Source organism: Aethalodelphis obliquidens, unplaced genomic scaffold (genome assembly GCF_003676395.1).
Source record: "Aethalodelphis obliquidens isolate GAN/ISIS:26980383/991018 unplaced genomic scaffold, ASM367639v1 scaffold50, whole genome shotgun sequence".
Lineage (NCBI taxonomy): Eukaryota > Metazoa > Chordata > Mammalia > Artiodactyla > Delphinidae > Aethalodelphis > Aethalodelphis obliquidens.
The window spans coordinates 5,994,790-6,021,196 of record NW_020837994.1 but is presented as its reverse complement, the minus strand read 5'-3'; the positions used below and the strand labels follow the sequence as shown (position 1 = coordinate 6,021,196).

The 26,407-nt window shown below is 48.3% G+C and overlaps 1 protein-coding gene across 1 annotated transcript in view; it reads left to right on the top strand.

The window, feature by feature from the left end:
* The window catches only part of TENM4 (teneurin transmembrane protein 4), a 742,958-nt gene that overhangs the window by 214,867 nt on the left and 501,684 nt on the right, over positions 1–26,407 (top strand). The window contains exon 5 of the mRNA XM_027083511.1: positions 14,328–14,429. The gene's annotated coding sequence lies outside the window, so the exon portion shown is untranslated. The remainder of the gene's footprint in view (positions 1–14,327; positions 14,430–26,407) is intronic.

Here is a 26,407-nt window from a genome sequence, read left to right as displayed (position 1 = left end):
GCTTACCAGTTTCTATTAAGTCCCTCGACCGAACTCGCTGGAGTCCTCTGCAGCCTTCCCATCTCCCTGCCTCTGCCGTAGTCTAGACTACTGCGCCGGCCTCTCCACTTGTCTTGTTCATATCTCTTTCCATACCCCACCCACCCCCTCCGTCTTCCATACAGTTACAGGCGAGCTTTGTTAAAACATTGATTTTATCCATCCAACCAGCCTTCCATCCATCCAATAACTATTAGTGGGATATATGAGTACTTGACCTCTGTCAGGCTTCATGCTAGACTTAGGATGCAGCATTAGATAAGAAGTGGTCCAGTCTCTCGTGGAAGAGAGAGAGAAATAAACAAAGTCAACTGCAGGTGAAGGGAACCCAAAGGAGCGATGTCTGACTCAGGTGGCATCCTCAGCAGAGGCTTCTGGAGGAGCTGACACGGGAGCAGAATTTTTAAGGTGAGGGTGCGGAAAGGGGAGACAATCTAGGCAGAGCGACTGCACACTTACAAAGGCTTGACACTGCCTTACACCTTTGGGGAACTGCAAGTGCCTGGTGAGGTTGGAGAGGACAGTGGTTGCTGGATCATGACGCGCCTTGTTCTGTGAGTCTGGAATTTCCTCGTGGATGGTTTTCAGAAAAGGAGCAGCATGGACAGGGGGCTCTCAGCCGCCCACTCTCCGTGCCTCACTTGAGCCTCCTGGCCATTTTTGGTCCAGGCTCCGACCTCCAAACAAATCACGGATTAGGCTTCTTTTCCGGCTGGCTGAGGCTCTGCCTGAAGGACACTTGTGGTCTCCTAGACACTGCTTATCCATAAGAGTTCTGAACCACACTCAGAGAGATTCCCTTTCATTCTCTCTGTTCCCGGACACAACGTGTCTTGAATTTAGTGTCTGGGCCCGTGGCTGTTGAGCGTGTGGAGAGCACATTGTTCGGGGATGTGCTCAGTCATTCCTGCCTCACTACATCTGCCCATCACTCCAGAGTGTCTAGGAGGAGCAGATAATACACAGGCCAGCTGCCACCTCCTGCTTTTCTAATCATCTATCAAAGAAATGGAAAACCCACTCACTGTCATTGCTGAACGCAGATGGGGTCCACAAGCACATCTTCAGTTTAGGAACAAGTTAAGAGGAAGGGCTTAGGGAGTGGACCACCCCCTGCATTCCACCCCCACCCCCGTACAGTCCGGCCCCACCTGGCCCTCTCTCCTAACCTCCCCCCAGCCTCTGAGCCACCCGAAGTGGTCAACTCACCAGCCTCTCTTCAGAGTCCCTTACACATTCCTGCTTATGCAGGAAGCAGGAAGAACTGTGTTGGACACTTTGGCTATATGCCTTGGGGCGAGTAACTTCACCCCTCTGAGTGTGGGCTTCCACACTTAAAGCTCAGGGCTAATGCCCCCTGCCTGCCAGTTTCAGAGCTGGATGAATCACAAGTGTTAGCATATGTGAATAAACTTTGTAATTGTCACAACTGCCCTAGGGAGAGGTACCATTATCCTTATTTTACAGATAAGGAGATGGGAAGCTCAGAGATGTTAAATAACTTGTCCCAGGTCACACAACTAGAAAGTGGATTGTGGCTGGTATACAGTAGGTGCTAAATAAGTACACCTAACTAACTGGCTCCAAAGCATTATGAGGAAAAAAAGGTTACTAATTTAGGTCTAATGGCATTTTATTTTTTGTTCTAATTTGTATTTCTTTGGTTACTAGCGTAACTGAACTTTTTTTCCATGTGTGTATTTGCTTAATATACTTAATGGGTAACATGCCCATGTCTGCTCCCAATTTATTTATTGGTGTCCTTAAATTTGTTCCCACATCAATTTGCACCAGATCTTTTTTGAATGGACATTAACCCTCTTCTCTGCTACAGATATTTTTCCTGCTTGATGTCTTTTTCACTTTATTTTCTTTCCTTTTCATTGTTAGAATTGTAAAGTAAAATTAATTTCCGCTTACGTTAACTTGTACAATCAGTGTGCTAAGGCCCCAGCCGAGGCTTGGAAGCAGGTTTTCCCAGGCAGCACATACCTCTTCCCCAGCACATACCTCTTTCCCAGTGGGTCCAGTGGGTTGAAAGGCACATCAGAGGCAGACTAAGCCCAAGACCCTTTGATAAGCAGCCAGAGGACACATCTTTTGTACCATAAACATATGATTGGCTTATGTGTATGTTTTATAGTAAACACTTGATTTTGATCTAAGTCAAAAGGCCCAGCGACTTGTTTATAAAGTTTAACCTGGTAACGCCCATCCCCCCCACGTGCTGCCTGACTGCATTATGGGTTATGGAGAGCCCAAGGGCTCCTGCAGTGTCATGGTCTCGGAAAACTTGACCCTTGGGCTAGTTGTTGGTGAGGTCAGCAAAAGTGCTTTAGATTGGGTTTGACAGATTGTAAAGTGCTTTGCCACCCATTTTTCAATCCATCCCCACAACAGCCCTCTAGCAGTAGTGTAGGTAATGATGTTATTTCCATTATCTGCTGAGGGAACTGGGGCTCAGGGAGGATGTCCGTGTCCTCATGCTAGTCGCTGGCAGAGACTGGTCTCCTCTCCTTAGGTGTCAGGGCCAAGTTAGCTCCTGGGGATGGTCCCAACCATCCAGTACTGGAGCAGGGGCATTTTTCCAGGCCAGAAATCCAGCTCTAGAAAGAGAACGGCCTCACCCCTGCTTAGAAGCTCTTAGATTGTAAACTTCTGGAGAAGATCTTGCATAATAATACACTGCCTGTCCCTTCCAGCCACAAGGAGATGGTACTCCAGAGAGTGTGGGGGACGTCCTGAAAGAAGGGACAGCAGTTAATGATAATCAGGGTGTCCTGAAATGGTCTGCAGGACATGGCTTCAACACAGGGCTTCCCTTGTTAAATGGGATCTGGTCATTCCCCTGGAAGTTCATCGTCACGTGAAGAGACAGAGACATACCCAAACACCAAGAGGCTCATATTCTGACAGGGGAGACAAGCAATAAATAAGTTAAACATAGAGCACGTCAGATGCTGAAGAGTACTACGGAAAGAAATAGGGAAGGGGCTGGGAGTGTCGGAGGGTGTCACGGTTCTAAGCAGGGTGATCAGGAACGCACAGAAATGTACAAAGAAGCACAGAGAAGAAGGCCAGTAATCCTGTTTGGGATCAGAGAAGACTCCAAAGAGGATGCTTTCTTTTGTGCTAGGTCCTGTCTTCCAAGTGAGGGTTTCCAGGTAGCCAAGGGGAGGGATGCATTTTTGGCAGAGGAAACAGCAACTGCATAGGCATAACGATCTGAAGGTATGGGTGTGTTTGGGAAATTGCAAGCAGGTCTGATACGGCAAGAGAAAAAGGAAAGGAAAACGCAGCACTTGATGCTGGAGAGGTCGGTTGTGGCCACGTTGTGAGGACTTTGGGGTGTACAGTGTGACTCCGTAGGTGCTGTGGTGACTCCAGGGCACATCTACCACAGCTGCCTTCCTGAGCTAAGTGACCAGTGGCCCCAGCTGGGCTAGAGCCATAAGAAAGAGTTAAAACAAAGAAAGAGTTAAAAACAAGGCACATTTCCTCCCAATGGCCCATAACCCGAGTCTTATTAGACAAATTCCAGTAGTGGGGCATCCTACAAAATACTCTTCCAGTATTCCCCCAAAGTGTCAAGGTCATCAAAAACAAGGAAAATCCGAGAAACCGTCATAGCCAAGAGGAGCCTGAGAACCTGTGACGACTGAATGGCATGTGGTGTTCTGCGTGGGATCCTGAAACAAAAACGACACTAGGGAAACACTAAGGAAATTCAAATAAACTATAGGCTTCGGTTAATAATAACATTAATATTGGTTCATTAATTGTGACAAAAGAACCATACTGTAAGATGTTAATCCAGGGGAAAATAGAAGCAGGGTATATGGGAACTGCCTGTACTATGTTTGCAATTTTTCTGTGATCTAAAACTCTTCTACAATATGTTTTATTAAAAAACATAATAGACGTGATGACATGGAAAAAAATTAAAGTGGGGAAACCTTTGTAACCCCCCAATTTACTTGGGTTTCCTCATCTCTGGAAGGACTGGTTCTTTTCCAATTCAGTTTCTCCCCCCACAAATGTTTTCAGCTTCATGAACATAGAAACAAGCACGTGTGTCAGCGTGGGTGGGGATGCTGAGGTCCAGACCAGTCTTTGCTGAAGTCCCAGCACTGGTTTTTCCTCTGGGACCAATAGAGGTTTCCAGGGAGGTGAGGCACGTGGAAGTTCGTTAACAGCCCTGCTCTTCCACACCTGGTGGTCCTTTCAGTTCCTGTGCGGGACATTGGTCTCGGACAATTGGATCAGTCACTGAAAGGCCACCTGTGACAAAGGGCCTGAGCAGAAGCAGAAGGCAAATGCATCAGGGTTCAGAGCCCCCGTTCTGACTGTAAGAAGCTTACCTTTGCTGGGAAACTTGCCTGCCGCCAAGGGGCTAGCTCACAAGGAGAGCTTGCAAAGCCATTCTCCCTCAGTTTCTGGTGTACTCTTTCCACCATTGTCTCCTCTGTCCCAGCCTGTGTCTGTCTGTGTATGTATACTTTTTCACATCTAAATTCTTCTTGACTAACCAAGAATGTTCTCTCAGCAGTCCCAAAAATGTTCTCCTATTTTATTCCTGTCCCCATCCTCTCTCAAGAAAGCATGGCTTCTCCCACCTGTCTGAATTTGGAAGGACCAATAATAACCCTTAACAGTTGTAGGTGTCAACAGAGACAAGATCCAGCCACATCACATTAAGTCTCAAACATCTCACTGAATCTGCTAAGGGATGTCTTTCTGGATCTGTTTCAGTTTCACTAAACTACAGAGACTCAGTCCACCCTAACCTGCCAAAGGATTCTGAAGCTTCACAACCCAGCATCCCTTGCATCAGTAATTGGCCTTTCCCACATCCCTTGCATCAGTAATTGGCCTTTCCCACATTAGTTTACTGACCGACACAAGAAGTCACATTCAAGCTACCTAAGTTCATGGGGGCAAAAAAAAAAAGCAGAGACCTGACTTTGTCCTCCTTCCAGGGATGCCTTTCCAACCTTCCAGTGCCTGGCAGGTGCTTCACCGATCACTTATTCCCTCCTGGGCTTGACTGCAGTGGTCAGTTTAGCAGTGGCTCCCTATCCCAGCCCAAGCACTGGGAGGCTTCATGCGTTCATTGTCCTCGAGGCTGCAGAGCGGCACTTCCACCTGCAGATTCTTTCTCAGCACCTCTATCCATCAGAGTCTAGGCAGGGAAATGGAAACCACCGTAGGTCTTTCAACAGAGGGAATTTAATAGAGGGAGTTGGCCGCACAGTTAATTCAATGGCTAAGAAGCTAATAAATGGTACAAGTTGAGTCATCCCAGAGATCAATAACAGCAGGGAACCACTATCACCCCTAGACCTGGAGGGACAATGAGAGCAGGTGATGTTTCTAGAGCCCCAAAGCCGGGACGATCCCGCAGGAGACAGAACCATTTTACAGGGTCAGCACCTGACGCGACAGATGTTATGTGGCCACTGCCAGGGATGCTGTCTAAAACAAGCAAGAGAGGGAGAGATACCCTCGCTTCTCTCTTCTTCTTACCTCCAATCTGCTGCCAGGGTCCTCCATTCATAAGCCCACCTGTCCAGAAGCCAGTGAGCAAAGGATTCTGAGCATTGCAGTTCCCCATGAGATAGAGCAGAGGAGCAAGTGTGGGGAAGGGGCCTGAGAGCAAACAAACGAAGGGCACAGCATCCATTCAGTCCTCTCACCCTCCCCACCCTCTGTTCAAGGCTGAGTTGGCCCTCACCCCTCCCAGAAAACTGCTTTTTTTTCTAATTTCTCTCATCAAGACAGCTGGCAGCTTGATACAGGCATCATATTCTTGTTTGTTCTCCTGGATTGAACAGATGTGGAAAAAAACCAGGATCCCCCTTTACTTTGGGGCAGGGCAGTGAGCTCTGTAATCTCTGCAGTCATCAAATCTCGCTCATGTGGATAATTGCTGTCCCTAGTCCTTTGGAGGAGAGCCGTTTCTCTCTTCTTTTGTGGGATCGTCAAGGTAGAATGATTCCGCTTATTCTTACAATGGTTGCAGCCCCAGAGGCTCAAGGACAGCTTGAACGATTATCTTCTATTCTACAAGAGCAAACTCATAAGCCAGACCCCGCTATGCAGCCGCATTCTGCCCTGGAGGGCCCGTGTGCGCTGGTTATTCCAGAGGGCTGGTGAGTTACTTCAGGGGACCTCAGCTCTTGTCCAGGATGGTGAATACTTTCCAAGCTGCCTTCCCTCTGACTGCCTCTCTCCTGCTAGCTTGGAGCCCTTGCCGCTGACGTAGGAGGTCACACAGAGGGGAATGTGGACAGGAAGCGTCCAAGGGCAGAGCAGAAGAAACAAAGGCCCCTAAGTTTGTGCAGCCAAGAAAATAACATGAAAAGAGATGAGGGATTTGGGCTGGACTTGTTTTGTTTTGGAGCATTTCAAGGGGCCAGGCACGCAGTTGTGTTTGGATTGGGAAGAAAGGCATAACTGTGCAGAAGAAAATCCTTTTCAGATTTTATTCTGGCTGTTACTGGATTAAAGAAAACAGCAAGAGGATTAATCTGTGTGAGTATAGGAAAGCTGTCGTACCCAGACAGGAGGGAACCCTGTCTCTTCCTGGGACATGTTTGGACAGCGTTTGGAAGCAGTGGGCTTGCTTGTCCATCCGTCACCATTCTGGTCAGTTCAGCACTGCTTGGAGCCACCTACATTTCTTTTCTGTTCTTAACATTAATGATAATGATTAAATATGAATAACAGTGCTGCTTAGGACTCTTGATTAAAAGTGACAGAAACCTCAGAATCAACTTACTCAAAACAGAGGGACTTTTACGACTGCCTCGTCAAATCCAAGGAGTCGAACCTTGCAGCCGGAGAAAATGCAGCGATGCAGTGGAATTGGGTTCACACTTCTAATTCTGTTAAGATTTGTTCTGTTTCTTTTTGCTGCTCTGGTCACTTCTCTTATACTTGTGAGCTTCTTTCTCTCCCTGCAAACCAGCTCTCCCTATTTTTTCCGTGTTAGTTTGCAGGGCTGCCATAGCAAAGCACTGCAACTGAGAGGCTTAAACAACAGAAATTCCTTGTCTCACCGTTCTGGAGGCTAGAAGTCCAAGATCAAGGTGTCAGAAGGACCGTGTTCCCTCTGAAGGGAAGGGTCTACCCCAGGCCTCTCTCACGGCTTCTGGTAGTTCTTTGGCTTGTGGCAGCATAACTCTGATCTTCTCTGTGTCCAAATTTTCCCATTTTTATAAGGACACAAGCCATATTGGGTCAGGGCTCACCCCAGTAATCTCATTTTAACTTGACGACCTCTGCAAAGAACCTATCTCCAAGTAAGGTCCCATTCTCAGGCACGGGGGCTAGGATGCCCACATAACCTTTTTTGGAGGACACAATTCAACCCGTAACACTCACATGGCCACCAATAGCTAGCAAATTTTCATCTCTTACAATCATCACTACTAGAGACTACATTCTTCTTCACTTCCTGTTTTCAAAAATCCCAGGGAAGAATTCCAGCTGGTCCAGCTTTGACCCGGTTCTGCTCTCCCCCACAACTGTGATTCATCTGGCTTTACTAAGGCACCCGGCCTTGAACCAATCAGTGATGGCCAGGGAGGCAGGGTCCTTCAAGAATATGACAATTCCATCTAAAAAAACAGCACAAATGAGCTTATTTACGAAACAGAAACAGACTCACAGACATAGAAAACAAACTTATGGTTACCAAAGGGGAAGTGGAGGGAGGGATACATTGGGAGTTTGGGATTAACAGATGCACACTACCATATTTAAAATAGATAAACAAGAATTTACTGTATATCACAGGGAACTATATTCAATATCTTATAATAAACTATAATGGAAAAGAATCGGAAAAAAATGAATTTATATAACTGAATCACTGTGCTCTACACCTGAAACTAACACAATATTGTAAAGCAACTATTCTTCAATTAAAAAAAAGAATACGACAATTTTCATAGCACCCATGAATCTGTCAGATCAGCTCATTAATGCTAGGTACACATCACCCCCAAATCATAGTGGCTTATAACAACAAAGGGTTTCATTCTCTCTCTCTTTTTTTTTTTTTTTTTTGCGGTATGTGGGCCTCTCACTGTTGTGGCCTCTCCCATTGTGGAGCACAGGCTCCGGATGCGCAGGCTCAGCGGCCATGGCTCACGGGCCCAGCCGCTCCGCTGCATGTGGGATCTTCCCGGACCGGGGCACGAACCCGCGTCCCCTGCATCGGCAGGCGGACTCTCAACCACTGCGCCACCAGGGAAGCCCAAATCGCAGAATTTTTGATGGTGTGCTTGAAGGGCTTAAAGGTGAACATTGGTGCAGTAAAAGCAAGATTCAGAAAACGGAGAAAACTTTCCACTGCTTCCACAGACATCAGCAGGTTGCTTTGTAGTGCCTGAGAACTGTTTACCCCCCACCCTGTGCTTGCTTCTGTGCCACCTCTTATAGGCAGAGTTCTTATGCATCGCCGTAAGCAGATGATCTTTGTCTGGTGAGAGCCCAGTCTCTTTTGTCTTACCCTCAGGCAGCCGAACGCTGATGCCCCCATCTGCTCCACCCAGTATTCTCCCTGACAAAGGTCCCTGCAATAGCACGGATCCGCCTCAATCCTTTGCAAGAAAAATCCGCATGTGTTGTGGATTTGGGCAGCTCACCTGTGAAGGATTCATGAGCCATCGTCTGCCGTGGCTAACATCGAGAGCTGCTGGGGAGGCCACAGGGGGAGAACCGCACAGGAGAATACTGAGTGGAAACCTGGATACAGCCTATGGGCCAGAAAACGGCAAATGAGCTCCACCCACCTTCCCTGCATGAGAGACCCATCCTCACCGGCCCCCAAGTCTGGGGCTGGCTCACTGGACCCATGGAGGTCCTGTAAAAAAAAACTCTCTCAGGCCTTCGTGAATGAGGATACCCAGTGAAAAATTCACAGGAAGATTACATAAAACCATCTGCTGCCTTTATTTCCCCCTGTGTGCATTAAAAGTGCACAGCTGCTCGACATGAAATATTCCATTATGCTGCTGTGTGGCTCACCAGCTGGGCTTGGACGCTGGGGGCCGAGAGGAGGCGATGTGGGAGGGGAGGCAGGTGGTGAGCACGTCCGGGGATTTCTGCCTGGACCTGAGTGTCTCGAGCAGGACAGTCCAGATTTCTCCGCCCTCTGGATGTGCTCTCTGAAGGAGGTGTCCTTCTGCGAACGTAGTAGATTCTGTTGGTGAGTTTGTCTTTGGGGGTGTGTATGTGTGTCTTTCTTTTTAATCTGAAAATTGGTCTGGCGATTCACAAGCGGCAGCTGGAGCAACCATAATTAAAATGAAATAACCTGCTTCCTTCAGTCCTCAGGGAGAAAAGCTTAAAAAAAAAATCAATTTTCTAAGTTGACTCAGGAACGTGGCGAATCTTCTCTTCTCTCCCCGTTTGCTTGAAACAAGTTTCATGGCTTTGCTTTTCTTTGGAGTCAGAGGAAGAGATGGGAATGAACCTTTGCTGAGCGTGTATCCCCATCCCAGGCACTACACAGGGCTGTCCCAACTGTACAAGCCAGGGTTTGAATCTAGTTTTAATGCTTCATCTCCTTCCCGTCTGCTATGCACCATTCTGGTATCTTGTGAGACCCCAGCTCTCTCAACCTCATCCGATTCTGTCCAGAGACCCGGGTGGTTTGGCATTATTGAGATGTTATTGAACATGTTGGCACATGTAATGGGCTCGGATTAGGAACCAAAGGTCTTAGCAGAGTAACAAGGTGAAGCATTCCATGCTAATGATTCCATGCTAAGGAGATGGTTTTCAGAGGATTGGATTTGCTCTTGAAGGCGTTGCTTAGAAGTCACTCTTCAAACCAGGCTGGGAAAATAAAATCCCAGAAGAACTGCAGCCGGTGTGGTTTGCTTGGATCTCAATCTAACGGAACTAAGGTAGAACGGGACATCTGTGTGCCGGGAATTGAAGCCACTGTGGTCAGCGTCTTCAAGGAGGTTCCAGTCTGGTGGAGGAGAAGGACGTGTTGACAAATAATTCTAAGACACTGGTAATAAGCGCTAGGTCAAGGGTATGAACAACCTGCTATAGCTGCAGCATTTTTTTCTCCAAATATCCATTTCTTCAGTTGGTAACTTTGTGAGGAGGAGAGCAACCTCACTGGGAGGGTGAAGCCAGAATGTTGAACATAAAGACAAGAAGAAATCATTACACATTCTTATGTATGTACCAAGTGCCTGGCACTTAGTCTCTCTAATCCCTTGTTATCATTCCCATTTAATAATGAGGAAATTTAAGGAGCCAAATGGCCTGCCCAAAACCACATAGCTGGTAACCCGGTGGGGTGTGATTAAGACCCACCCTATTTGCTTCCAAAGTCGCTGCTCATGCCACTGTGCCAGGCTTCCTCGAAGAAAGCCTGCACCCTCGATTGTCAGGTGCACAGTACAGCCATCGCCATGTCCTGTACTTAGAATGAGGAAATCTTTTTTTTTTCCCCTGAAAAAAAACAAGTTTTAGCAGCAGGCATCTTGATGGGAGGGATTCATAATCATCGTCTCCAGGCTGCAGGTGGAGTCCATCGAGTCCTCTGGGCAGTTCTCCCAAACAGTGAAGTCAGCCCATAGATGCTGGGTTCTTCATTGACATCCTCCGTGGCCCAGCAGAGTCTTGGGTATTGAAATATGTTCCCCTGGGCTCCTGGGTCCACTGCTCCTGTGAAGCTTAGCTGAGAAGGGAAAGACAGAGCAAGCATTCCTTATAAGAGAGGAGTGTGGTCTCCTGCTACCTTTGAAATTCTCTGCAAGAGACTGTAGTCCATGTTGTTTCGGACCCGAGTCAAAAGGTATTGTCTTTTTTGCTTGATTTGGGGTCACTTTGGGGAAAGCTAGCAGGAGCAAAGGCCCTTGGCACTTAATTCCATCTGAGCCTCTCAAAGGGCAGCCCAGGAAATATCCTGCTTCCCCCCATCCTAGGGTGGGTGGGAGGTATGCTGGGAGCAGAGGTGTACCGGGGGGTCCGGTGTACGTGTCTGTGCAGGGTCACAGCATGCTTTAAGGCTCACCTGGAAAGGGAAAACACAGGATCCAGATGTCGTCTCCACCGCTTCCTAGCTGGGGGCTTAGGGGCAAGCTGCTGAAATTCCCCGAAGCCTCATTTTCTCGTCTGGAAGGAATAGGCGTGCTTCCTACGGTTGTTTAGAAGGTTAACTGAGATCAAATATGTACCAGCACCGAACACTCTGCCCAGCGCCTGGCACACAATTAGCTCCCTCCCCTTCCAGCTCAAACTGTGCGAGCTTGCCAGATCCATCTTCCTACAGCGCATCTCCAGTTACATCCCGTCTCTGCTCCAAAGCCTTCGGTGCCTCTCTATCGCTCATTGAATAATGGCTACTTTCTCTGCCTTGGCTTGCAGGGCCCTGCTCACTGGGGTCCACGTCCCCTGTCAGGTGTGATATCCTCTGCTTCCCTCCACACAGCCCGCACTCATTCTTTGTCACACTTTCTCCTCCTGTGACGTCCTTCCTCACACGAGTGCCCGAGTGCCCTGCCCTGTCCCCATGCCACCCCACCTGACACTATCTCTGGTGCAAGGCTGGGCTTGAATGGCATGCTGTGACCGTTTGCTCCCTAATTTGTGAGCCAGGGTGGCCTCTCCATTCCTCCCTCCTCTCACTGTTTTTTCTGTATCCACTTACAAAACTGCCAAGTATTTCCATTACCTGTGGCCATGTTGTCATATTTTCCTTGTCGTCCTGTGAGTTTCCCGAGGGCGTGGTTTGCTTCTGAGTCACCGGTGTGTCCTGAATCACACCTAACACTCAGCATAGAGATGAATGAGTGAGTGAACAAGTAAAGGAATGGATACACCCTCATTCCGACCTAACTGGATTTCCCTTCATAAAGTGCTAGGGCATAAGTATAATACTTCTAAAACCTTTGGCCAACCCATGGGCATTTTGGTTTCATTAACAGTTTGGGTTTCATTAAGAGTCATGTGGTGCTTATTGGAGGTACAGCCGGCTGTTTATATCCATTGGGTTCCACGTCTGTGGATTCGACCAACCACGGATCAAAAATACTCGGGGGGAAAATTTCTAGAAAGTTCCAAAAACCAAACTGGAATTTGCCCCACTGGCAACCACTTACGTTGCAGTTACATTGTATTTACGACTACTTCCATATCATTTACCTTGTATCAGGTATCATAGGTAATCTAGAGGTCATTTAACGTATATTGGGAGGGTGTGTGTAGGTTTTATACAAGTACTGCACCGTTTTATATAAGCATCCATGGATTTTGGTGTCCATGAGGGGGTCCTGGAACCAGTCCTCCTGCATGTGCCACGTGATGACTTGAAAAAGAGGGAATTCAGGGATACACCTTGAAAATAAACGTAAATAGAAGAAAAGAAGTTGAGGCTTTCCCTGGAAGCGTGACAAAGATGGTGGAATAGGGGTAGAACTGCAGTTCTGCAGCTTCTTAAAGGGGGGGGTGGTGGCTTGGATCAAATGAGACACAGGTGACGGCCCAAAGCACAAGCTTTGGCCTGAAGCTGTGGAGGCAGAGGGGAATTGTGTGACCTGCACAAAGGAGAGGGGTTTGAGAAAGACCCTGAGTGTTTCATCCAAGTCACAGGATAGGACTGGGACCCCAGCAGGACCCTTGGGGGCAAAGCCAACAGCTTTGAGTCCTGAAATTCTCAAGGCTCTCAGCATATCGGGAGAGGCCCTTACACAAGAGAAAGGGCCTCTTACCATGTCCATTGTTACAGTAAAACAATTTCCTGCTCCTCTCTGAAAATTTGGAGAGTAAACTGATAATGAACAAGGCGTAGTGAATAGAAATTAAGGGCACAATAACTATTACTGCTCAATAAAATGATAGTCATCTCCTATGGAGTGTACTGCCAATTGTTTATTTTAGTGAATATAGCATGATTTATCAGGACTTTTCTAGGTTTACCTCTAAACGTTGTCTTGTTGATTCTCTTCCGGCCCATCAGGTCTTCTACCTGGGGGGTGTTCGGGAGCCTAACCCCCGAGGGAAGGGGTACTCTGCACTTGGGCAGAGGCTGGCGAATGTTCCCACCTAATATAGTCACTCTGTGTTTAGAATAATGAGAATTTACAATAAAGAAACAGGAAATGCAGATGAAACTAGCAAAATCTCACAGCTAGGAGAATTTTGTCTTTAATGACGATTACCAGTCATTCCTCACCTTATGATAGACAGTAATGTCTTCTAGCTAGGCTCCTAGGTATATTTGGCAAATAGGTATTCAGGGAATTTCTCCAACAATGACTTTTTACCTCAGATGCCTAAATGTATCCTTCATGCATTGTCCTTTAGCCTAGAGTGTCTTTTATATAAAAAGCTCCTCCTCTTGTAATGACCTAAGTATGTGAGGACCTGCGATCAAATCCCAGCTCCTCCTTTTGCAATGACCTAAGGCAAATGGCTTACAACCTTTCAGCCTCTCCACCCTCTTCTTTTGAGTGAGATAGGCTTTCTTTTATTCATTTCACAAACCTTTATTGTGTACAGATATCTCCTTGGGCACTGGAGGTGCAGAGATGAATCAACATTGTCACAGAATTCTAGGGGCAGAAAGGACCTGACAAGTAGCCTAGTTCAGAATTTTTCTCTTTCAGACAGAGGCTCAAGGAGGGGAAGTGATTTACTAGAGGTTTGCAGAGTGATAAGCAAGTGGGCCAGGGCCAGGCTCTTGCGTGGAAGGAATTCTGCCTGTGTGACTCCCAGTACTCCCATACGGTAGATCACAGGGAAGATGGGCCCATCCTATAGGGCAGGACACTAAGGTTCAAAAGGTTCAGTGATGTATTTATTTGCCCAGTGAATCAATGGTAGAACTGTTGCAGGGGCCAGTGCCTCGGCCACATGTTCCACACGCTCCCCACCCCCGTCACAGCGTACAGGCAGTCCTTCACGGAACACTCTACTTTGCTCCAAGCTGCCTTTGCCTGGGTTGCAAAGAGGACCGATCTGCAGTCCCTGCCCTTGAGGGGTTTGGTCAGCTTGAGGAAAGATGTCAACAATGGCTGTCAGACAAGACCAGATGAGATGGGAGAAGAAAGGAAGGTTGCAGAGAGTACGTTTGTGTGGGATTCCCAGGGTGTCTGGGACCCCACTTGCTTCTCTTCATGGCTGTGGGACCAGTAACAAGCCCCCTCTCCCTACTGGTGTGCATTTGCCCTGACTGCCAGGGACAGATCTGTGAGGCCGGGTCAAGGACACCTTGCCACCTCGCTCACTTGGGTCTGTGTTCTCTGCTTTAACAGAAAGGATCCCGTCTCATCCTCCAGGATCCGATGGCCCCGGAGAGAGGGCTGCAGGGCCCACGGACACTGCTGACTCTTCAGAACATGCCGACATGGAGCCAGGTCAGTCCCCTTGTCTGCTGTGATTTTCTGCATCATCGACTGCAAACCTGCGGTCTTGATGAGAAATGTCATCTTGGAATCTGAAAAGAGGCGTACTTTCTGTTTGAAGGCTTTTGCCACTAAGCCACATGGGGAGTGGAGAAGGTCAGGCCGGGGTGGAGGTGGCTTTCTCGGGAAGCGGATGCAGTAGCAGGACTGGTGGCTGCTGGAAGCCAAAGCCAGCAGCCAGTATGGTGGGCGGACAGAACAGGCATGCGCCAGCCATCCAGTGAGGATGTGATGGGGGAGCCGGCAGCCGGGAAGCACCGTGCAGGTCCGGGCCCACAGAGGCCGCAGTGGCCATGAGAGTCATTCTGGGGCCCAGGTCACCAACGGCGGGGTCCAGAGTTTGGTGGTTACATTTCAAACTGAGTTGGAGTGGGATCAGAGGCGTAGCTGGGAATGAGGCAGGAGCAGGTGAGTGGGCGGCTGCCCAGAGGACAGGCAGTCCGGGCACCAGGTCCAGCTGGCCAGAATGGCTCTCCAGAGGCTTTTCTTATACTGCTGTGCAATGACAAAAACAGAACACACTTGGGGGGTTGGGGGGAAGTAGAAGGATGTTTCAAGCTAGAGAAGAAACACGGCAGAGAGAATGTTCTCTCTGTTCCGTCTGCCATGTTTCTTCTCTGGCTTGAGAGGGAGAATCGTACATAGAGTCTGGGTCATGAGGAAGGCTACAGAAGCCGAGGAAGGAGCCAGGACCCAGGGAGTGAGCCCTGTATTGAAAACCTACTAAGAACCAAGCACTTTTTATCTTCGGGGCAATCTCGTAGGGTAGAAGTCTGAGTCTGTCTCGGCTCAGTTAATGCTGCAGTAATAAATGAACTCCAGAATCTCAGCGGCTTAACACAGTGGTTTATTTCTTGCTCTAACCCGGGGAGGTGGAGGGCTCTGCTCTACCTAGTGACTCAGAGGCCAGCCTGATGAAAGCTCTGTCGTATTTTAGGTGTAGCCCCGGGAACAAGTGGCCACCTTGGTCTCCGCAGCAGGGGAAGAGGTAGTCAGAAGGTTAGGCACCGGCTCTGAAATGCTTTGGCCCAGAAGTGACACGCAGCCGGTGGGCCAAAACTAGTCCCGTGGTCCTGCCTGACTTCTAGGCCTCTGGGAAATGTCGATATTTGATGCGCAGTAACTGCTTCTGCCATAGTAGATATTATGATTTCCATTTTACAGGTAAGATAACTGAGACTCAGAGAATTTTTTTTTTTTTGTACATTTCATTTAGTTGTTTTAATCTGGTGTACCTACCAAATAACTCATATTCGGACCTAATAATATTAACACATTCTAAAGGGATTATCAGTAATTTTTTTTTTTGACTCAGAGACGTTAATTATCTTGTCTGAGGTCTCCCAGCTAAAAAGCACCAGAACCTAGATCATTCATAACCTCTGATTCAGTCATTTATTTAGCAATTCAGCAGAGACATATTGAATATTGACAAAAAGGCCCAGCACCGTGCTAGACTCTCAGGATATAACTGGGAACAAAAACAACAACGAAGGAAGCCTCTGCTCTCAGCCCGATGAATGTTTATAACTACAAACTTGGATAAATTCTCGGCAGTGGAGACATAGTGGTTCTCTGAGGACACCTGTTAAGATGTTTGCCTTTCATAGAGAGGGACAGGTAAACTAGGTCACGTTTACTGACGCATTGTGCCGAGTACTTGACTGATGCATCTCATCGAACTGCCGCAACCCCAAGAGGTAGTTCTTACAATTCCATTTTTTTTTTTTTTTTTTTTTTTTTTGCGGTACGCGGGCCTCTCACTGTTGTGGCCTCTCCCGTTGCGGAGCACAGGCTCCGGACGTGCAGGCTCAGCGGCCATGGTTCACGGGCCCAGCCGCTCCGCGGCATGTGGGATCCTCCCGGACCGGGGCACGAACCCGTGTCCCCTGCATCGGCAGGTGGACTCTCAATCACTGCGCCACCAGGGAAGCCCCACAATTCCATTTTTAAGATAAGAAAACTGAGGTTCACTCAGCAAGGGAAGATGATTGGGCTGGAGGTAAACTCTTCAGCCCCATCCATGCTCACTTGTAAGGAGGATGTGACTGTTAAAATTAAAAGTTGAATCTCCTCCTCCACTGCATCTAAACCCAAGAAATGTGGTCTCCTCTAAATCCCCCCATCCAGGGCCTTTGTCTCGTTGGTTCCCCCAACATCCCATGGTGTTACATGTGAACGCAGCTCTCAGCTCTGACAGAGGGGCCTCTTGGAGCCTGGAGACGGGGTCGCTCATCCCCACCCAGAGAGCTGGGCCCAGAGCAAGGCTTCTTGAACTCACCTGCAATGAGAGAGAGAAGAAATGCAGAAACATAGGTAGTAGGATCTGAGCCTGGCAGGATGGGGTTGAATTTGAGCCTTGGCACTGGTGGGTTCTTCTGTCGGGAATGGTCCCCCTTTTCTCTCTGGCCTCATCGCCCCCCTGCCCTCCCCTCGCACTTCGTGCTACATTTACACTGACCTCATCACTTTTCTCCCCTCCTCAGCACGTGTGACCACCTCCTCTGTCCCCACTCTGCCCAAGCCACCATCTCAGACCTGAATTCTTACAGTGGCCTCCTCAGGGGGCTCTGCTGCCACCCTTCCCTCCCAGGATCTGACACAGAGGCGTCTGTTAAGACATCAATCAGATCAGATCACTCTTCGACTCAGAGCCCGCTAATGGCTCCCCAGCTCATGTAGAGGAAAAGCCACAGGCCTAACCCTGACCCACCAGGACTCACCTGACCCGGCCCCTTTTCCCTGCCAACCCCATTCCTCACTCATGCCAGTGGCCTCTTTGCTCTTCCTTGAACCGTAAACACACTCCCACCTCAAAGCATAAGTCATAGAAGCCTTTTTCCAGTCTTGGAGAGGATTCTTCATGCAGAGGGAACAGCAGTAAATAGATCTCCAGGTCACCGTCCAAGGGAGCAAAGCACAGATGCGGCTGAATCAGCAAACCAGTGTGTTTGCTGCTCAAGGAGAAGCAGGAGGCCACCAGCGTGAGCAAAAGTGGCTATAGAGGAGGTGAGAATGGAAGGCGGTCCTCACTCTCTGGGTCTTTCTGTGCCCCTTTTCTGTTTCAGTGTTTCTAGGTAGCATTTATCTCCACCTAACACATTGTATATTACTCTATAAATTTAATTGTCTGTTTTCTGTTCTTCCCCATTGGAATGTAAGCTCCATGAAGGCAGGAAGTTACTTTGTGCTGTTCCCCACAGGGTTCCTACACCTGGAACACTGCCTGGAACGTAGCAAGTGCTCTGCCTGCCCAGCAGGGCCACGCCCCTGCAGCGCATCGCACAGGCACTGTCCCCCCCATCCCCATGGGCCCGGGCAACCACAGATCCTCATCTGTAAGCCCCTGGTGCCTGGCACGCAGGTTGGGCCCAGTTACTGTTTGTTGGCCTGAGCTGAGTGGACCAGAGCACTCCGGGAATTGCAGCCCAGGGGCCCTGTCCTTCTCCTCTGCAGGTTCCCTCACCCTCAGTCAGGAGGCAGGAGCCCTCATTGCCAACTGAGTCGCCTCTTGCTCAACACCTGCCTCGGAAATCAGGAAGATGAGGCAAATGGGACACTAATGAAATTCAGAGAGAAACTAAATTGGGAGGTGTTGCAAACACCGTGGAGGAGGGAGATGTGATTTAAAAGGCTCAGTCTCTCTCCAGGGTGGGAGGGGGAGTGGGGGCACATAGAGAGCGCTGAGCTGGAGGGAGCATCACACAGGCCCGCCGCCGACACCTCCGTGTGGGGTGGCCTGTACATCACTTTAGCTCAGGGGCTTCACTCTTCTGACTTTAAGTGAGGGGCCTTTTCTTTGCTTGACTCATTCGTTCATTCATGCCTTCCCGCCACCTTGCCAAAAAAGATGTGAGTGGGCTACCAAATTTTAATTGATTAGTTAATTAAGACCAAGAGCATTTAACGCAAAAATTAAGGTAGAAATTAAGGGAGGAAAATGAGGGAAAGGAAGAAGAAAAGATGATCGGGTTCTTGGGAAGGGGGGTTGCAAACCACTCTCCACAGGATGGCACAGGTTCTTGTGACAAGCACATGGGGCTGTGAATGTGAAAAATCTTTAGGGATAGGAGAGCTCTGGCCCCGTTGCAGTAAGGATGACCAATGTCTCAGAGTACTTCCTAATCCATTGTCTGTTTCTTCAGTTACAGGCATTGGCTGGCTGCTGTGTGCCAGGGACCCCTCTTAGCTCACTTTTTTCTCTCTATCTCATTGAGGGCTCACAGTACCCTACAAGGTGGTCTTTCCAAGCTTGTTTTAGAGATGAGGTGATTGTGGCTCAGAGACACTGAGGTGCTTATCTCTTCAGCAGATGGTGCTGGGACAAATGGAGATCCACATACAAAAACATGAAGTGAGACCGCTTCCTCACACCATATACAAATATTAGCTCAAAATGAACCATCCACCCAGCACCCTGGTGGGTGCCACTAGGGTGAGCATTGCCATGGAAGAGTGTTGGGAGGTTGAGCCCTCCTGTTGGCAGGCTTAGGATGCCAGGCAGAGAAGCTGGGATGTTCTGTTATTCTTGTTTAAGAAATGAGAAGCCACTGAAAGGTTTTGCACAGGCATTGATGACTTGATGGTATAAAATTTACATGTGCAGAGGCCTGTAGTCATCAACGGGCAGATAAAAGTCATCCACTACCCATTCAAATTCACTAGCAAATAAAGTCATGTCAGTGATCTAGAAGAGACGGGGAAATGAGGAAAAGGAGGAGGAAAGAAACTAACAGCTAAGCAAGCACTCACTGTGTGCTAGGCCTTCACCATGTTATCTAATCAACACAGCAGTTAGGTGGTATTTTCTCCATTTTACAGCTGAATAAACTGAGGCATCCATTCCCTCTCCCCCTTCCCCAGGATACCTTACTAGTAAAGGTAGTGCAGATTCAAACCCAAGTCAGTCTACTTCTAAAGCCCACGATTGCTTTTCCCACGACTCCACCTGGGCTTGGCACTGTTTCTTTGACCTAGCATGTTTACTGCTACATCCTGCTCTTTTAAAAATGAGTTTCTATCTTTCAAGTACGCTTTTTTTTTTTTTTTTTTCTTTTTTTTGCGGTACGCGGGCCTCTCACTGCTGCGGTGTCTCCCGTTGCGGAGCACAGGCTCCGGACGCGCAGGCTCAGCGGCCATGGCTCATGAGCCCAGCCGCTCCGCGGCATGTGGGATCTTCCCGGACCGGGGCACGAACCCGTGTCCCCTGCATCGGCAGGCGGACTCCCAACCACTGCACCACCAGGGAAGCCCTCAAGTACACTTTTTAGCTCTTGGAATGTCGAACAGGAACACCAGTTATGCTTTTTTGTTCCACCCTTTTGGAGTCTACCATGGCAGCTCCCCTGCACACAGCAGACAGTCAATAATCTCGTTTCTGTATTGTTTACTTTTCATAGAAGACTTGGCCATTATTGAGATGTTAGCTATTAACTAGCGTTATTAGTGACTCAGAGACTACTGAGGGGTCAGGCCCTGCTAGAACCATCCATCCTGGTTGGCGATGGGAACCTGGGAGGTCAGAGGGCTTGGGACAGATTCATTATTTTGCTCGGGTCAAGTTGGAGAAATAATCCTAATTGGAACATCCTAGTTCTTGTATAAATACTGAGTAAGGCAAATAAGGCTTCTGAGGCTAAGAATGTGTTGTCACAGATGGTGCCAATTATGGCAGTGAAGCAAGGATAAAAGAACATTGATTGAACTCGTTCTGTGGGTTAGTATCTGTGCTGGGCACATTGCATATTTTATCCTCATTATGAAAACCTATGTGTTTTGGGCTCTATGAGATAGAGAGACTCCCATTTTCCATCATCAAACAGAGACACAGAGAAGAATCTTGCTCAGGGACACATATGTCCTAGTACCTGGTGGAACTGGGGTATGAAGCCAGGTCTGTTTGACTCGCCCTTGGGGGTCACCACGCTGTTCTCCAGCTGGAGAGAAGATGCTGAGTCTTGTCCCGGTGAGGCGCCATGCTTCCACTTGTGAGGTCCAGTGGTCCAAGCAGTGCTGCCATGGCCACCCATACCCTTGTGCTGGTTTCAGGCTCTTTCTGCCCAGACCATCTGTTTATCCTCCAAGATTCCTTTTCTCTCCCTGAGTTTGCACCTTCATCGTCACTCCAAGCACATGGCATGCCCACCACCCTACCATGCCCCCGGCCTCTTTCAGTACCCTGTATCTGCTTAATCAATGTCTGGGCTCAGTGAACACATAGATGGTCTTAGGGGAAGGAGGAAGGATCTGGTGACCTAAGATGAAATCTAAAAGGTGATACCGATGGAGCTTGAAACTCAGGAGTTCCCTATTTGCTCAAAAGAGGAATTCCTGTGAGGGAACCATTTTTGGACAGCCTCCGCCAATGTTTTGGGAAGTGAAAACCAGGCAGCTGTAGAAGCCGAGGGTGGAGTTCTGCCCTTCCCCGAGGCCTGCAGGGGTCGGGGTTCGTGTAGGGATGCAGCCACTGCTGCGGATGTCCCTGCCCTTCTGCACCCCCTTTAATGTAATCCCTATTTACCTGTCCCCCATCACTCAGGCTGCACAGCCCTGGGTGTACAGATTGATTGCAGAACCATTTATAAACCTGCTTTATTTCCAAATGGGAAAGTCAGTGTCACTCCCCTAGGTGGGTTCCGTGACCAGATCCTCATAAAGGTAGGGCTTCCTCCCTGTTGCTATTGGCATCTTCAGCTGCGCATCTCCGTGGCCAGTTTAGCCAAAGCAGCCAAGGTCATGGCCTGAAGGCCCTCTTCCGAGGCTGTAAACCTCTGTCACCATATTGCCTTGACTCACTTGCTGTGAAATGGATGTGCTTAGATATCTTCCACCACCCCCACTTCTTTGTGAAAGCTCCCCAGGTGGGAAAGAACAGCCAGCCAGCATCTCTTAGCACAGAATCCTTTGCCTCTTTGGATTCTAACCCTGGTGGAGAAGCCGAGCGTGCAGAAAACGCTCCACGCGTGAGAACAGACATTTGTTGGGAACCTATTATATGTCAACCACTGCACTAGGCATTTCACAGTCCATTTAACCCTCACAACTACCTGTGAGGTAAGCATTGTTATTTCTGATTCACAGACGGGGCCGTGGAGCCTCAGAGAGGGTCCATGACTTGAAGTCACACAACTGGGAAGTGGGGGAGGCTGGAATGGAATCGAGGGCATCTGTGGCCAAGCCCGACTTCTGCCCGCTGGGTTGAAATTAGTAGGAACAAAGCGAGAGCCACCGTCGGCGGCATGCTCATGACACACCTGACTTGTATCAGCTCACTGAATCACAGCAACAACCCAGGGATATCAGGTACTGTTACCGTCCCGATATTACCCATGAGGAAACCAAGGCACAGAGAAGTGCTTTCAGAATGAAACATTTTCTGAAAGTGGGTGATCAGGAGGTAAGCCCTAGCCATCTGTCACCGTTGGCTGCTCTGTCATATATACGTCTTGTCTGAAATGAGCAGAGGCCTTGCTCGTAGGATGTACTTAATAATATTTGGTTACTGATAATTAACTCCACGATGTTTTTGCTACCCACTGGAGTTGGAATCCTGGTTGCTGTTAACAGCCTGGGCTAGCCACTGAGCTGCCCCTTGCCGTGGGAGACTTCTCATGGGTCAGGCGATCCTAGAGGTGGAATTCCAGGTGTTAGGAGTCAAGCATGGTAGAAGGATATATAGTGGAAGAGAGCAGGCTCTACAGTCAGGCTGATGGAGTCCGAGCTGGCTTACCAGCTCTGGACTCTGAGCAAGTTACTTAATCTCTGCTTCAGTTTCCTAATACATGAAATGGTTATAATAAGAGCCCCTATCTCAATGGACTATTGTACGGATTTAAAATCTCCTAAGATGCTTATAATCAGGGGTAACTCAAAAACCAGGTGCCCAATAGCTGAAGTGTTGTATCACAGAACATCAGTTGACAGAGTTGGACTTATGAGGTGATCTAGTTCCATGCTTTCATTTGCAGATGAGGGCACTGATGCCCAGAGACAGGCAGTGATTGGCCCAAGGCACACAGCATTTTAGTTTTCTGATTCCAATGCTAGGGTTCATTCTGATACTACACACGCACCGTATATAGAACAGCCTCAAGAAGCCTATATGTCAGTCCCATTTATAGAAGTTTTAGTTGGTTATCTGTCAACCTGTTTTTATCTTTTTTGAGAGTCTGTTCTTTGTTTATGCTTTGACTACCCTTATATATTTCTTTAAATATTATACACATTTCTTTTATTTTCGGTATCTGATCGTTTTAGTACTATAGTACTAAATCTAATCGTTTTAGCACCTGTAGTACTCATAGGTGTAATTCTTTTGTTCATTATTTCTGCCATCTCTTGCTCACGGTGGCTCATTTCCTCCCATGTTCTGTGAATTTTCAAATCATGGGTTCCTGGTTGTTAAAACTTTGTGGGGCTTCTTGGAGGCCTGAGTTGAAAATTCATCGGTCCAGAAAGGAAGGATTTGCATTTTCTTCTGCCAGGTGCCTGGTGGAACCATCGACTTGGGGTCACTTTACATTCAATGCTCAGCTTGGACTTAGGGGTCTTTTCTGGCCACAAGGCAATATGTAGTCAAGCACCAGACCCACGTGAGGACCACTTTGTGATTGGGAATTTTCAGAGGAGACTTTAAAAACTTTTCCTTTCCCTTCACCCAGCCCCAGGGCCAAGTTGCCTCACTGTCTCCTTTTGTGGGGTGGAATTTCGTTTTTTTCTGATTCGCCTGTTCATTAAGGCATAAACGTCTCCCTTTGAAATCCTAACCTAAGTGAGGTCTCAGTCTGACTTCTACCCTTGGAAGGACTTTGACTTTGCTACTTTCCTTGGACCTTTAAAACTAAAATCCCCAGACCACTAGGGACTGGAAGATATCCCCCAGGACTGTCCCCCGCTCAGTGCTTGGGAACCTCTAGGGATTTGTGATATCTCGTGGTCATCTGACCTCTGAGTATTTCCTTCTCTTTCTTGACAGGTCAGCTCTCTATATTTTTTTCATATTCATTTGTTTATTTATTATTCACTTATTTATTTTTGGCTGCACCGAGTCTTAGCTGCAGCACGTGGGATCTTTTCATTGTGGCATGTGGACTACTTAGTCGCAGCATGTGGACTCTTAGTTGCGGCATGTGGGATCTAGTTCCCCCACCAGTGATCGAACCCACGCCCTCTGCATTGGGAGCGTGGAGTCTTACCCACTGGACCACCAGGGAAGCCCCTCTCTCTATATATATTTTAAATTGTTTGTTTAATCTGGTATTTTCCATGTCCTGCATTAGGGGAATTCCTTAGAGTGATTAAGCAGCCATATGGCTGGAAACAGAATTTGAAAGTGGTCACCACTGTCTTTCTTTGGTGTGAACAAGGAGCTTCATCATCTAGGATTTCCCTGGTTATTATGGGTTGGCAGTTTATTGTATTTGTGCTCCGGAGTCCGTGAAATACGCCAAGAGAGCCAAGGGGAAGTTTCCAGGCAACAGGCCAAGTCCATCTCTCAGTGTCATCATCATCATCACTCTTCTGAGATCTCACCCTGTGCTCACCTCAACCCCACAGGGGCCTTGACCAAGAACCTTACCTATAGATGTTGTCAAATGAAAACTCTGATTTTGTGATAACCTTGGAGTAGGCCTGCATGTTACTGCTATGATCCAGCCGTCCCCAGCGTGATCCTTGCTAAAGCTTTAGCCACGTGCAGCAGAGGCAGCGTGAGCACTTGCCCATTGGTTCATTCACTCCACAAACATTTACTGAGGACCTGCTACATACTGTACCCATGTTAGGCCTTGAGATGCAGAGATGGATAAGCCATAGTCCTTCCTCATGTGTACAAGGACATTTACATGGACAGTTGACCGTTGTCTGATCATTGCTTTGGCAGAATGAAACTGGAGGCAGAAGGGAGCCAACCCAGACTCAGGTAAGGAGGTCTAGGCAGGCTTCTCATAGGAAATGACAAATGAATGTAAAGTATGAGGAACAGATAGCACATCTAGAAACAAAAAGACCAGGACTTGCCAGTCCCTCCAAAGAAAACATGGACACTGCACTTGAGAAGAGATGGTACATCTTATTTTCCCTTCCTGGTTTGGGTTTATGGGGTAGACATTGCTGTCGTCCACTCTGGGGCCAACACTTTGACCCCGCTATAATGTACACATCCTCAACAGGGGCACTGTCATCCCCAAAGGGCGAGATGGGTCCTTGGGGGTTAGGGGCGAAAAGAAATCTCAGTTATTACAATGGCTTGTGGTCCTCCAAAGAGCCCAGTACATAACAAATATATAGCATACGTGCGGTATTAACATTTCATGGGAAGTAGGGGAGTTTTGGGGAAAAAAATTCTATAAAGTCTTCTTAGCAGTAGGGTTTTGGGAGTGCGGGGTGGTGGTGGGAAGGATTATAGTGACAAAAAGACAGAACCGCTGGTGTAACTGGATGAGCAGACGCGTTGGAGCCAGATATACCTGTTCAAAGCCACCTCTCTCACAACTGGTATAATCTTGGACAAATGAATACCTCTCTCTGTGCCTCAGTTTCCTTATCTGCTAGATGGGATAAGAACACCTACCCTCACAAGGTTGTTCTAAGGATTCAATGAAATCATACATGTAAATCTCCTGGCACTTAGTAGGTACTCAATCAATGTTATTAGGCGTGAGTTCCCTGCCCCACCCAGCCTAACATATATGTGTTCAAGAGAGGGCCCAGAGCTGAAGAGACTTGTTGCAGAAGTTGTTTTAATTGCAGACCATGAACAGCCTGTATAGGAGAATTCCCCTCTGGGGCCACCTGAATGTGCCATGTCCCAGGAGCTCTTGGGATTATCCAAGAGAGGGATCGGGTGATCCATGTGAGTTATCAAAGACAACACTTCCTGGTTCTCCCTTCAGAGGCACAATTAATATTCAGCCTGTTTGGAGCAATTAGTGTCAGGGAAGCTGACACATGCGGGTGGAGTTAAAGCTTTTGAGTGACTGTCTTTTAAGGGAGAGAGTCTGGGATTTTCCCAGGGGTTGCTAGTTAATTTGGGAGGCTCAACGCGAGCTCCTGGCCTCTGTACCACCATTTAGGGAAGACACTGTTGACCCAGAGCCAGCCAGGTGGGGTGTGAGTAGGAGGGAGTAATCTGTGGAAGGAGGGAGGAAGGATCGCAGGAGGAGGAGGCTTGGGTGGCCTTTCTTTGTTACCGCGAGACTCCGTGCTTCGCTCTGTGGGCATCCTCACCGGTGCCCCAGTGAGGGCCTGCAGAGATTAGCGTTACCGGAATAGTGCTCGGCACAGAACAGGCCCTCAGTACGTATATGTTGAACAAGTCATGAACTTTCTCCCCTTCCCCTGATAATTATAACTAATATCATTACTAAATACTGTGTTGTTTTACTGTTTTATCTCAACCCTCACAGTGACTCAACTATTATTTTCACCATCATCATCCCCATCCCCCTTTTACAGATGAGGACACTGAGGCTGAGAGAAGTTAGGACATTACCCCAGCTGACTAGGTTGCAGAGCCAGGGCAAGAAGCAGCTCACCCCGCTTGGCTTCCAACCCTGAGGTCACGTGCACTCTGGTATCTCTGCATCTTCCTGAGGACGAGGCCAGAGGCTGGTGCAATTCTGAATCCCAGTGGCTGTGGCACAGGGAAGGGAGAGAGCCGCGCCTTGCAGCAGTGGGCCTGTCCCCACAAGGCCCGTCTCCTGCAGTGATGAACGGTGTCGGAGTGGGTTCATTGCCTCTGCTCGGCACGTGCCAGAGCACAGGCCCCGCAAATCCAAGCACGGTCTGGAGGAATTCGCTGCAGCTCCCCCAGCTCCTTCAGCCCCAGCGGACACCCCTTCCTCATTCTTCTCCCCACCAGCAAAGGAAACACACACGCGCACGCACACACACACACACACACACACACACACACACACACACACACACAC